General features: G+C 37.8%; 1 long non-coding RNA gene across 1 annotated transcript; it reads right to left on the bottom strand.

The window, feature by feature from the left end:
• Positions 1-13,022: 13,022 nt before the first annotated feature.
• LOC128260786 (uncharacterized) lies at positions 13,023-13,788 on the bottom strand. The gene is made up of 3 exons (XR_008268182.1): positions 13,498-13,788; positions 13,274-13,433; positions 13,023-13,203 (listed from the first exon to the last, which is right to left on the bottom strand). It is a non-coding gene; the product is annotated as an uncharacterized LOC128260786 (long non-coding RNA).
• Positions 13,789-13,928: the final 140 nt, after the last annotated feature.

Here is a 13,928-nt window from a genome sequence, read left to right as displayed (position 1 = left end):
GTTGGCGAGCACTGAGCAAAAGGAACTGGTAGAGCTCCTTAAATAATAACCAAAGTTTAAGACACCTTTAAATTTTACCAAAATGTAATTTCAATAGGAATTTCTTCAACATTCATTTCATATTGGCGATGTTTGGTTTGCAAACTAGTTGCAAGCAAAATATTTTATACAGAAAAGGATTAAGAACATATTGTGCCTATTTAAAAACGTTCTGGTTAAGGTTAAAAAAAAACCAGAATGATTATATGTAATTACATTCAAAGAAGAAATTTGGGATATTTTAACAATTTAGTAGAACATTTAAAGCTTAAAAGTTCCGAGTAAAAACCTATAAAATTCTCCCTCAAGAACATATAACATATATACATATATTCTATTGGAAAGCAAATTTGCTTTTCTTTAAGTGCAGCCCACTTATTGCGGTTACTGAAAGATATCATTACCTATAACAACCGATGTTCCACCTGGATCAGCGATTTCTTATGCATTCGCCGACTTATTCTGCCCGATATTGATGACCTCGCATTTATCTCGGGGAGGTTGAAAAATCGCCCTGACAATGACCCTGGGCCATGGCTTCTAATGAAAGTCAACACGCAGGACTCTGAACTAATGACCTTTGGTGTGGGGAGGGGGTGGTGACAGTGGGTGGCATCGCCTTTCGTCAATCGAAACAAAAACTCAGCAGAGACCTTTGGTCACTTTTGAATACGTCGATTACGAGAGACGTTTATTGATAGTGAACTAAGCCCATACGAAAATACGAATAACGAAAAAAGAAAAACTATTAGTAGTGAAACCTCGCCTTCTCCAAAGACAACGCACATATGCCACAACCCCAGGAGCAAATACAGGGGAAAAAATGAAAAATGATCTCATGGCAGAAATGGCATGACTGCCTGGTCACCGGAGGGTTAACTCTGTTGGCCACTTGGGTGTTAAGACTGAGGGCGCTCTACCTAGAGATGCATATCGTTAGTCTTAATTAAATTTAATTTTGAATTGTAAAATCAGCAAACTCCGAATATAAGTAACTCTTTGTAATAAATCGATAAGTAAATTCAACTATTTTGATATCGATTTATCTATTAATTATTTATCGGATTAATATATTTACATTTTGGAGAAAAGAAGATTTTTTAAAATTAATATTATACATGTTTTTATATAATTTTAAATACAACGGATACATATTATCACATTTTACCATCTCTAATGTAGGTGTGTCGGCACTCGTCCAATTGCCATAATTTATCTGTCACATGTCGAATGTGTGTCAACGTCAACGCAGAGTAGAAAAAGTAGTAGCATCCGCCACCGAACCACCCATTACCCATTGCCCATTACCCATCACCCACCGAACCACCACCCACCTCCTGTAGCACCACACATCATCATCAGTATGCCACCACCCACTGGGCGGTTTTCAGATCTCCTTGCCGGTCAGCTGTCATTAATATTTATTATGTCACATGCATGCTCGGGCCCAAAACATCGACTTCGACTCCGGATGCGGATCCGGTTTCCCGGTTTCCAACTTCGTTCCGGATTCCCATCCAAAATACGTGCCGGAGCAGCTGGCTAAGAAGTTTTGGGTCAAAGGTTTTTAATATTTTAATAAGCCGCATGAATATGGTAGGCAATCGGCGACAGGAGATGCCGATCCTGGGTATAAACCCCATTTTGACTAGATTTCCACTTTCGTAACTACATTAAATACATTCAATATATCAATAAAATAAAATCGAAATCATATGTAACAAAAAGTTTAATAATCCACTGGATTGCAAAGAAACATTTTTAATTCAATTTATTTTAATAAAACCTAACTTGTTTCCCAAATTTACCAAAAATTTGTAACATTTTTATTTGAAAGTGGAAAATTAAGATGTATGTTATGTCCGCAAAAATCATAGGTTTATACCGAGTTGTTCGAATAATCCCTGAAATATTTCTTTAAAAATAGCATAAAATCGTAGCAATTTCTTTTGATCTCCTGGCACCTGAACCGTGAACCGCATCACGCCTAAAATGCCACAATTTCGTCCAGCAGCACAATGGGCTCATTAGCCGTTTAATGGAATATGTAATGTGCATGGGTCGAGTTGATAAAGTGACGAGTGGCCAGTTGGATGGGTTTTTGGGTGATTGCTGGGCCGGTTCGATGGTGGTTGATGTCGGCCATTATCGGTTGTCTCTGGCCCGAAAAACTAACAAACTAATCCAATATTTTTATTACGAAATGCCATTAAGGGTCATTGAATATTGTGGCATAATAAATAAATGGCCTGGCTACGCCGACACCCACTATATGAACCATGCGATATGTATATATATATATATATATTTATAAATATATATATATATATATGGTACATGTGGGCCTGAGTATAATCCCAGCTATCAACGGCATCATTATTCAAAGACGGATTTAGCGGGGCGATACATATGGGAATGGATTTGCGGGGGAAAAACTCTGACACACATACATCAAAGCGTCTTAAGTCCGGGGAAAAGCAGACGTTTTATTCCTACCGACTTGACTACTCAAAAAGCGATTTTTCTGCCTGTCTTGAATGTGCCACCGAAGCCATTTTCAGTAATAGGAAAATTCTGGGTAAAAGTGAGTGTGTTCGTCTGTGTGTGTGTGTGTGTGTGTTACACACAAATCCTATAGCCACTTGCCAATTGAAAATAAGCCAAGTGCTGTGTGCAATATCTCTCGTTCTTATTTTTCTTTTCAAGGCGGCTACCCATTAATAAGCCAGTTCACACCCAAACACCTGGCGCCCTTGGCTCACCTTTGGCACCACCCACATCCCACCACCCACCCCCACTCCCCATTTTGCCTGGTTAGCCACTCAAGGACCAACACGGCCAACGTGCGCTTAATTAGTCCGTTTTGTTTAAAACGATTCTGATGACCATGGAGCTGATGATGATTCTCATGTTCCCCATATACGTGTGTGCATATTCAGATAAATGCATATACACATGCTTATATATGTTTGGGCGTTTCTTTTCCATACTCTTTTTGTGGGGGTATTATAATTTTAGGATCTTTGAAATGATAGATATCTTCAAATATGAAAGGTGAAGCTGCTAACTAGTTTTAAAAATAAACTTTCATTTGTTTTTAGAAAAAAATACATTAATGCTTCAAATTAACATTCTTTTTTTAATAAAAACATTATCAACATATGTATATGTTCATAGTTTTATACACATTTTTGGCCAATTTAAATAATTTTTGCAGTCGAAACTAGGCTTTTTCTAGTGTTGTACCTAAAACTATATTTTACCAAATATCTATAACATAGATTCTAATACTTTGAGGAAATTTAATGATTTAATGATTTGTAAAAATTATTTTTTCAGCGAACTTTTGTAACAGATTGAGCTAAATTTAAACTAGTAAAATATACAAAATCTTAGCATTAACTTGTTATTAAACATTAAACCAATTAACTGATACACTTTTTAAATTTTTTTCTTTCTCTTAAGCAAAGTTTTTAAGAGTATTTGTAGAGTCGTGGTTTTCCTTTTGATTACTGTATATTTTTTTTTACCCCATCTCACTTCCTGCAGGAGCCGCTTGTTTGCCAGCAATTCAATTTGCCGGCTTTCTATACTCGTACACCCACTGTTTTTATTTATTTTTTTTTTTCGCAATTTCCAGGCCGGTCACTTCTCCCACTTTTCACTTTTTTTGCCGCGCTTTTCTTTCAGCCCATGTTTGCGTATTATAATCGAAATGTTTGGCGGCCTGAATGGGGGGCGTTTCGTATATATGTGTATATGCATATATGGGCATATTTTTTCTTTTTCCGACTCGTTCATCGCACATGTGTAACGCGGCTTTGTTTAACATTTAATGGAGGTTAATACCTGGCAGCACGTCCATTTTTCGCGGAAAGGGTCAAGTGCAGCATCAAAACCGAAGGGTTGTGTGTTGTGTGTTGGCCCAACATATTGGCTTTCGCATCTGCAGTTTGCAGGTCAGGATGGCGATGGATATGGTGGATTATTGGGGGGACCGGGGCTAATGTTATTGCCACCACATTTGATTGTTGTCCATTTTCCCGGCGCCTGCGGGACCTTCATACTCTCCACACCACGTGAGCCCCACATTTTCGATTGTTGTTGCAAATAGGCGAGTGATTTTACGGTTAATTGATTTTAAAGCGATTTCGCTTAAATGTTATCTCTGCATTGTTGTTATTGCGGCTCCAACAGTGGATCAGTTTGGGGGTTTTGGGATGGGTGGTTTTTGCTTGTGGTTTTGGGGGATTTTTTTCAGATGCCCGATTACATTTACAGGATTTTCCTTGTTGTCTGGGTAATTAAAGGACAAGGTGTGGGTGGAAGTGATTAATTAAAGAAAAGGCTACTTGTTTGGTATTATATAAAAAGGTTGATTAGACCCAAGAAGTTATGGAAGACTTTGTAGTTTTATCTATAGTTATACTTTCTGATTGTATTTGTTGGCAATTTAATTTACTCATTTCCATTATAATAAAGAGAGTTTAGGACCCCGTCAGCTGCTCTTTATTTATTTGCTTTGGATTTGCTTTGCAATTTCGCCACTCAAATGGTTTCATATCGACAGCGAGGCAATCGGTACAACTTCAATTATGGTTTAGCTTGGGGAAATATTTACCCAGCCCCCCAATGAAGCCCAGAAATTAGCAACCATCCACCTAAGTGACTGACAAAGGCCCTGGCCAAGATTGTACTCGTCTGTTCATTAAAACAATAAAAAGAACACACGCGCAGCTACAGATACAGATACAGATAGAGCTAGAGATAGAGATAGAAATACAGATACGGAACCGAAGGCCTAATTATGATTTCGCCAACTGACAGCGGTCAAAACAGCCTTGGGAGGTTATTATCGAGGGGTGGCATGTGCTGCCCTGTCCTATCCTGCCTATCCTAAAGTCCGCCCCCAAAAACCTTTCCTTCAGCTGTCCAAACGTCTATCTGTGCGTAACGCAACGTAATTACACAACATTCTTAGCTGGGCATTTCGCCAGTGGCTATTTGCCCATTGGTTTTACGAGCGTGCTGCACTTTTGCGGCCATCATCGGGATCAGAATCCGGGACATCAGGACACCAGGACATCAGAGCATCAGAGCATCATCAGCAACCCCGAAACGAAAAACTATCCCACAATAACCGAACCGAAGCGGTAACTGTAACTGTTTACTAGAGGCTGTGCCACCTGTCTGTCCACCGATTGTGTGGGCGTACACTGCCACAAAATAAGCCATAAATAATTACCTTACTTTCTAGGGTACTTGTATTTATTTATGGTATTTGTTGAAGAAATTGCAGAACTAAAAATATACTATCTATTGTCAGTATAAAAATACAAGTTTGTGTTAGTATTTTTATTTTCAAGTAACTATTAAGTAGGAAACACTTCCTGAATTCTTACGTTTTTTCAGTTTTCAAAAATATAATTAATTTTATATTTATATAGATGAACTTAAATAGAAAATTTAATTTTGAATATTTATAAATAAGACAAATATTATTTTTTTTGCCGTGCAATCCCAGTCCCAGGAATGTTATTAGCAGCTTGCGTGCAAAAACATTTATGAAATTCCCAACCCCTTGGTGGACATCCTGGCCTCACCACTCTCCTTGTCTTTATGTGACGACGCAGAATGATACGAAAACGTTTCGTCATAAACTTCAATAATCGTAAATATAGATTTCTCCATTTCCCCTATCCTCGGTAGGTTGAAATTAATAGTTTTAGGCTTTCGTCCCAGCATCATCGCATCGCATCGCATTTCATTTTCCCGTTGCCTGGTCAGTTATATTGCCACCCCGTAGCCCCCTGAACACCGAATCACCCGGAACTCCCGAAATCCCCATCTATGGCCCGCTTGTGTGTAATGCACATTTATGTCGCCAGTGGCCAGTGGCTAACAGTTTTATCGTTTCGTCAATGTCATAAATTCTGATCTAGTAGCCGAAATTGAACTTAATGCGACATAGACACAGCAGACGGGCAAATATATAAGGAAAAAGTCGCATCACAAGATGTTACTTTCGGAAGTACAGTTGTGCTTGAAAAAGAAAAGGGTAATGTATTCACGAATATTTGAATCTGAAATGATTAAAAATCCTTTTATCCAAATGTGAGAATAATTATTATTTAAGAAATATAGAGGGAGTAATACTCTAAATGCTTCAAAAATGCATAGCTTACGGGTCTTAAAGGGACCCTTAGACTTCAAAATTCCTAACTAGAAACCAACCTAATTGAAGACCGTGGACCCTTTTGAAGATCTCCGCACGACGATAACCTTCTCTACTTACAGTCCATGCCAATAATTACCGATTGGCTGGTCCTTTCGCATGATATACATGCCCAGACACATCGATAATCGCGGCTGGATAAATTATTATGGCCACCCCTTCCCCCCCTCGATTGGTTAACTCCACTGGGGTTTCTGATTCAGATCCTGGTTTGGGCTTATTATTTATGTGGCAATTAGCGGTGCATGCTTTTAGGAACTGAACTGGCGGCCAAAGGCGAGCGATTTTAATGACCATTTGAAGCGCATTTCGTTGTTGGCACTTTATTTTTATTTATTTACGTACGAATGCGAATCCTGGCGAGGGGTGAAGGTTTGAATTTGGGTTTGGGTTGGGGTTTGGGTTTCCATTTTGGGTTAGGGAAATCCTTATCAAGATGTTCGGTCGCCAGTTCTAATTGATAGGGCGGGCACGCCCACCACCGCCCACCCTCCCAAGCCGTTCGATATATTCGCGTGTTCATAATTTGAGCAGAAGTGGAGCGGTAGCGGTAGTGGTAGTGGTAGAGGTAGAGCCCCCAAAATGCCACGGAAAATCCACAAACACATTGTGTGCTAAATTACTAAATCAAAGGGTGGTTCGACCTGGGATTTTCAACGGGTGCGGGTCAGTTTTACCCGTTTTACCAGTTTAGTAGTTTACCAGTTTTACCAGGGATTTGCACAATTTCTTGGTACTGGCTGTGTTGGCGTGTCGATCGCTCATAATTCGCTTTCGGCGGCCCAACGACATGCCATGCAAGCAAACAAAATCGAAAATTCAGCACGAACATTATCGATAAAATTGCCATTAAAGCACCGCCCGGCGAACCTTATCGATAGTTTGCATCGCTCTCCGTCGGAACGGAATGGAACGGAAGTCGATTTGGATGATGAATGAAGCCCGATGAAACGGGGCAGATACCCCCGGACCAACTTTCCCCACAGGCCAGAAACTCGACTCGACAAGGGTTAACCAAATACAGAGGGGCGGGCGGATTTTTGGGGGACAACGAAACTAAAACCAACATTCAAAAACAAAAAAAAATCGCTGGCTTGACTATAAATTAGATTGATAGATTAGAAATCTATCAAAGTAACGGCTGAGCAAAATCAATAATATCAATAGTATCTAAAAACTAATATTTAACTTTGCTGCATTTTTGGAGCGTAATAGGTTTTTAAAATTTTTAAAAGCTTAATTTCTTCTATAACCATACTATTTTTAGCCAAGTTATGATATTATGAAGCCTTAATAACTCTAAGCCATTTTTTGATAACTCTTTTGATGGTTTATGTACGTACCTTCATAGTTTTGTGTCTAATTCTCTTCTGTTTTTTTTCAGCAATATATTTTTGACAGCATATCGATTAATGTATTGACGATTTAATCAACACCTATAGTACCTGCTTTAATTTTTCGCTTTTTAATTTGCCTTTTTTTCCCCTCTCGATTCACAGACACACAATTTCATTCTATAAGCCGTTGCAAACAATACAATTAAATAAATTTACGTGCGCCACGCAATCTGCATACATAACTTGGTCATAGAAGCAACCACTTCACTCACCCGAAACCCCCCAAAAACCACGCGAAACCACCCCCAACCACCGCCCACTCAAGGACGAGGGGGGCAGCGCCTGAAAATATGCAAGAATTCATAAAACTCCGAGCCAGCGACTGTAAAGAAATCAAATGAGCTCGACTGGAATGGGTGGCTCTAAGGCCGAAGCTTGAGAGCTCGGTTCAATCATGCAAAGTGGCGACCAACTAAATAGAGGAAATTCGCTGGGGAAAATATTTGGGGAGGGGAAAGCGAGAGTTGGACGAAGATATTGCCAGCAAATGAAGTCATTTGCATGCATGACAATTGTTATTGCATATTTTTTGGCGCACGCTCTAATATCGAAATTGACAAAATGCCCCAAAAACCAAGAGAAAAACCCTCCTCATCAATTGAACTACCCTTTTTTTTTTGCCTTTTATGCTAGATGGATGTGTTGCTCCCTTTTGTCGACAACGAAATTTATGCCACATAAAAAACTATAAACGTCTATAAAAAAAAATAAGAAGAAAAAAAAAACTGGCAGCAAGGCAATAAAAATGAATTGGCGTCAACTCCGGATATATGAGAATATGCTATCTTTATAAAGACGGAAATCGTCCAAAAGAGCGAGCGATTTAACAGCATTTTGCGGCTTGTCTGGACTTTTTGTTGAGGGGCCATCGAATCGGAAAGGGTTTAATGTACAGCAATCTGCTCTAAATTGATATCATGCTCAAGATGAAGTCATCTCTATTTTGGAGAGGGTGTTAAGATTTCAGTTTTGGGGTGTTTCGAATGAATTGGAATTGTATAGAGTGGACGCTGAGGAAATGCAACTATGCAAGTTTTTTCGACGAAAGAAGCTTTGCTTTTACAGGCTTTATATACATTTTGTTCAATTTTTCGAGTTCAATTCAAGGGTGACAGAAGGGGGTACAGAAGGTAAAAATGCGAACTCGTTTCAGGGATATATCGCATAATAAAACAACACGCCCAAAAGGTGCAGTCGATGTCAGTTGGCTTTTGGCTTTGACATTTGATGAATTACACGCATATAGCAGCGGCAACAACAACTAGAATCAACTACACATCTAATTAGACTGGGGACACAATTTTATTGCACACTCACTTTGAGTTCGGAGGTCGGGGGTCAAAAGGTTGGCGGTGTGGGAGTGTGTGTGCCTTTCGAGGTGTGTCCCGGCGATTTTTCACACCACTTGCGGTGGCTGTTGTTGCCGCTTCTAATTAATTAATTAGCTTGATGACAAAACAAACGCGCTGCTGATGAGCTTGAAACAAAAAAAAAAAAAAAACAAACGTAATGGAATTGGAAAATGTAAATTTAAACGGGCGACAAGGTTAAGACTGATGCAAAATATTGGCATCTGTAGTTGAAATATTAAAGAAAATAACAATTGCAGCTAATCGAATAATTAAACAATATCTTTAATCTGTATATTAATCTTTAACCAACATGGTTCTGATTAAATTATTGAATAAATTTTAAATGAACATTATAAATAAAAAGTAGCTCTCATGAATATTTAAAGTTTCGAAAGTAATTTTAAGAATATTTGCATGTATAGTTTCAATGTTTATGCATAGACTTAAATTTTAAATTCAATATTCCCTTTAATACAATTCAATAACTTCCCTCTCCCACTTTTTTCCCCCACTTTGAAACGCAGGAAAACTCTCAAGGCCGTTTATCATTTGCGGCTCATAACTTTGTGCAATATGCAGGAGGCGGCGAAAAATCCCATCCCCCGGGAAAGACCCACCCCTCCCCACCCAGCCACGCCCCCCGTGGCGAAGGGCGGCATGTGAAAATGCAAAGCTGTCAATGAATTATGTTTGGCGCTATCATAAAATTTGACAGGCCTCCCCCTCACCCGATTTCGCCCACCCATTGGCAGCCTCATCGAATCGCTCGCTTCGGAGTATGCAAATATTTCCCGGCGGAAACGGAAGCTTACATTTAAGAAAGTCGATGGAAAGGCTTGCGGCTCCCCGTCTCCAACTCACACTTCATTTGTCTGCGTCTAGGTTTATTGTTTACACTTGACAGAAAATTTGGTATTGATAAAGACAAAAAATATCTCGGAAAATTAAGACTATCTTAATCACTCTTTGTAATAACAAGTGTCATTAAAAAAATATTTGTTTAAAATTTGGCAAAGTGAAATGCTTTACTATGAAATACATTTTTCATTTAAAAAGACTTATCTATTTAAATTTTTTTAAATTTAAATTAACTTATATAGTTATTATTTTATAAATTTTCATAAATATTATATATATATTTATTTTATTCTCCTACATTTCTGCCTGTGTACCAAGTGAAAGTGCTGCTGGATTATTGGGTGAATAAAAAGGGGGTAAGGACGAGTATATTTGCCACTCGACAATTTGGCATTCTTATTGAAAATCAATGACGTCATGTGGCGCATTTGTCTGCCAAAAGTTATAAAAGTTAAAGATAAAGGATTCCAGCCGATTTACAAAACACAAATATATGCCTTTCCTATTGGAACCATTAAAGCAATTGAAACAAGTATCTACAAGTCTTTTCTTGTGTTCTTACATTTGAAATCCTCTCACTGAAAAGTGTGCAACAATTAAATCTAATGCACAATTTAGAGTGTGGGTTTTTGTGCTTATAGCTCTGTCAATTGTGTGTGTGTGTGTTTTGCATGTGCAATATTCAACAATTTTCGCACTTATTTTTGAGTATTATCGAAAAAGTTTTCCCATCATCGAAGCGTAAAAGGCAATTGGCCAAACCAGGCACGTCCTTGCCACCCTTTTCCCCACACGTTTTGCGAATATTCATTATGAATACACAGTCCCTGAAACGCTCTATATATGCACACATATATCTGTGCAAAAGTTTATTGGCTATTTTTGGCAATTTTGTGAAGCGTTTTGCAAGCGCTGAAACGTGCCAACATAAATAGTTATTTTGTGTTGATATGTGGTGGCATTGTTTTTGAAGTTCTAGCCAGCATATATTTTCTGTTTAAGAATAGTTTTGAATATGGTTGGTAGTAACTTTTTATCAAATTTGATTTACAATACTTAAAAAAGGTAAATCATGTCCATTAAGGTATATATAAAGGTATATATATAAGGTATATCTTATGAAGTATGGAAGCGTAACTAAATTACTTTTCAACGGTTACTTATATATTTTCGAATTTTTAACTTAAACCCATCAAAAACAAGAATTTACTTATTTGCATTTAACTTCCTGAATATGTTATCTCTGTTATTGTTTACTTATTTTATGAATTATTCCATCGATACTCGGTTCCAAGGAGCTCGAGCACAATTATTCAAATTGGGCCTGCAGATTTTTGGATTTGAATAATCAGTTCTGGTGGCCTTCTTCCCCCACCCCGATTTCCATCACTCCCACCCACCTGCCATCCGCCCAATCACTCAGCCAACTGTTCATTTTACAGCTTCCCCCTTTTTTTTTTTTGTTTTCGGCTGCCCGGAGTCGGTTTAACGCTTAAATTAGCCCAAAAAACACTAAGGATCTGAGAAGATAGCCCAACCCACCACCGAACTACCTATGAAAATATTTTAAACATTTTTCCCCAGCGTTCTTGACAGCCACAAACTGAGGATAAAAACGGTAGAGAAATTACCAGAAAAAAAATATTCATTTCGCTTTTCCTTTTTTTACGCCGCTTTTCTGATAATTTTTTTCGCTGCTGCTTCTTCGTTTGTTAATTTATAAAAAACGCTTGAGGCTTCTTGGTAGGAAGGGGAAGGGGAAGGGGGAGGGGGTATGTGATGTGGGGTGCAAGGTGAGGCCAAGTGTCGCCTGGTGGGCGGAGAAAAGTGGGTGGAGGGGTGAAGGTGCGAGACACGTTGCTCGGTGGTGGAACGAGAAAAACTTCAAACGAGATAAATACAATTTCCATTAGGCCTCGCAGAAAATCCCCTCGAACCATATTCATGCTTTTTATTTTCCATATAGATGCACTATTAAAAAATATATGCGTAAATATGGATTTACTTAGCTTTCCTATACTTTATAATCCTTATATTCTTTTATACTCTTACTTAATGTTAAGGCTAAACTATTTTTTATGCTAAGAGTTTCTTAATATACATATTCATGAGAAATGTATACAATTTAGAAAAGGTTTATTATAAGTTAATGAAGGTATTTTAATCAGATTAGATTCACTATTTAATTATAAGTATTTAAAAATTTGTAATTATATTAATCGGAAATAATCAAACAATTTTAAGGAATAACAATTCAATCGATTAGATCTGTAATAAAGCAAAATACAATTTATTTTTTTTTAATATCTGCTAATAGTAAATAAACAAAAATTGGAAAAAGGTATTTCTTTGACTATTTTATAACAAAGTTAACTTTTCTCTGAGTGCATATGCGCAGAAATTAAACATTGTCAGTTATTTCACCGCCCATTCCACTTGAGGTTTTTTCCTATTGATTTTAGGGCTTTTTCACAGTTTTTTCCACGGCATTTTTTCCCCCAATTTATATTTTGAAGAAAATCCCGTAGCCACAACCCCCGTTTCTCGGACCTTCTTCGGTCTGTTTTACGTTAATTTTTTAATTGTAAATATTGCCTAGGGTCGAATTTTTCATCTGGGCCCGCAGTTGTCCCTGTTTTTTTCGCCTCCCAAACCCCCAAAAAACTTCTCTTCAATCTGCCTCAAGGTTCATAATTTTTCACCCCCTCGACCCACGATGTTTACATAATTTGTACGTTACAACGCGCACACGAAACCCACAACCCACTTTTTGGGCTACTTTTGCCCGAATTTTTTAATAGATTTCTGCGGTAGGAAATACTGACAGTGGTCTCTCGTTTTTGTCAATAATGAGTGCAGTAGGCGTGGCATGCTCAATTATTATTATGCTGTAAGAGAACACACATAAAAGACTCCGAATGCCCATCGTCCGATTTTTCTCGATTATTTTTATGTTGATTGCCGTTTTTATTACCAGCCAGTTAATTGCAAACTATTGGCGCACACACACTGCTAATAAAGTAGGGTTATGGAGCCCCTATATTTGGGGGTTCCGGGTATTAGAAAATATGACAGCCCAGGCAATTTGCGCCTTCCCTTCCCCATAAATCCTGGAATTTATATCGAGACCATGGACGAAAGTTTGCTTCTTTGCCAAGTGTATTTTTGTTAGTGTCTTTGTGTTAACAAATAATAGTGCCGGACACGAAGAGCAGGGACAAGATCCAATAGAGTGGTGGGATGGTTTTAGTTTTGGTGGTGCAGTTCAGTAGCTGACTCCAATATCCTCCTTGTTGGACATCTATTTTCGAACTTTCAAGTGCTTGCCATTTGGAATACAAAATATATAAATATAAAGTATTTTAATAAATAATTGTTTGGTTACTACTCACCATTTGTCCAGTCGATAATTGATTGAGAACTGAACTGCACTGCATGATACGGTTGATCCTCCACTCAACTTGTTTGCCATTCGGTTTAAGTGTTTAACAGGGAATTTGAAGTATACGTTCTCAAGCCAGAACAAAGTATCAATCACATTCAGTCAGCAAGCTTTGAAATGTAATTCATATATTTAATATAGCCAGAAAAAGTTGGGTTAATATTATTTACTTACTCCTGGGCATGGTTTAACCGGGTTTTTTGTACAATCTCCTTTTATGTCCTTTTAGTAAGCATTTGTATAGAAGCTCCTGTGATGGTGTACACACGAGAGATGTTGTTTGTTGGGTTTTGTTTATTAAGAAAGTGTTTTTCAAAAATGTTATTTATCACTTTATGCTTAAAACTAAATTTGGCTTTTTTTGTATTGTTCAGAAGGCATTTTCCTGTGTGTTATTTCTCCGACATGGCTGTGTATACTGAACTCTGTAGGCACTGATGGGTGTAAGTAGAACTCGAAATTAAAAGCATGGATAATTTGATCAAGAAAAAGGGAACAAATTTCAAAAAAATGTGATTCTATCATAAAGGTTAATCAAAAATAATTATATTTAATTTGTTGATAAAAACTTTCTCAATTTTAATATGCAAAAACGTTCTTAGAAA

The sequence above is a fragment of the Drosophila gunungcola genome (assembly GCF_025200985.1).
Source record: "Drosophila gunungcola strain Sukarami chromosome X unlocalized genomic scaffold, Dgunungcola_SK_2 000039F, whole genome shotgun sequence".
Lineage (NCBI taxonomy): Eukaryota > Metazoa > Arthropoda > Insecta > Diptera > Drosophilidae > Drosophila > Drosophila gunungcola.
Note: the sequence above shows the minus strand (reverse complement) of the source record. Positions and strands in the feature narration are given on the sequence as shown.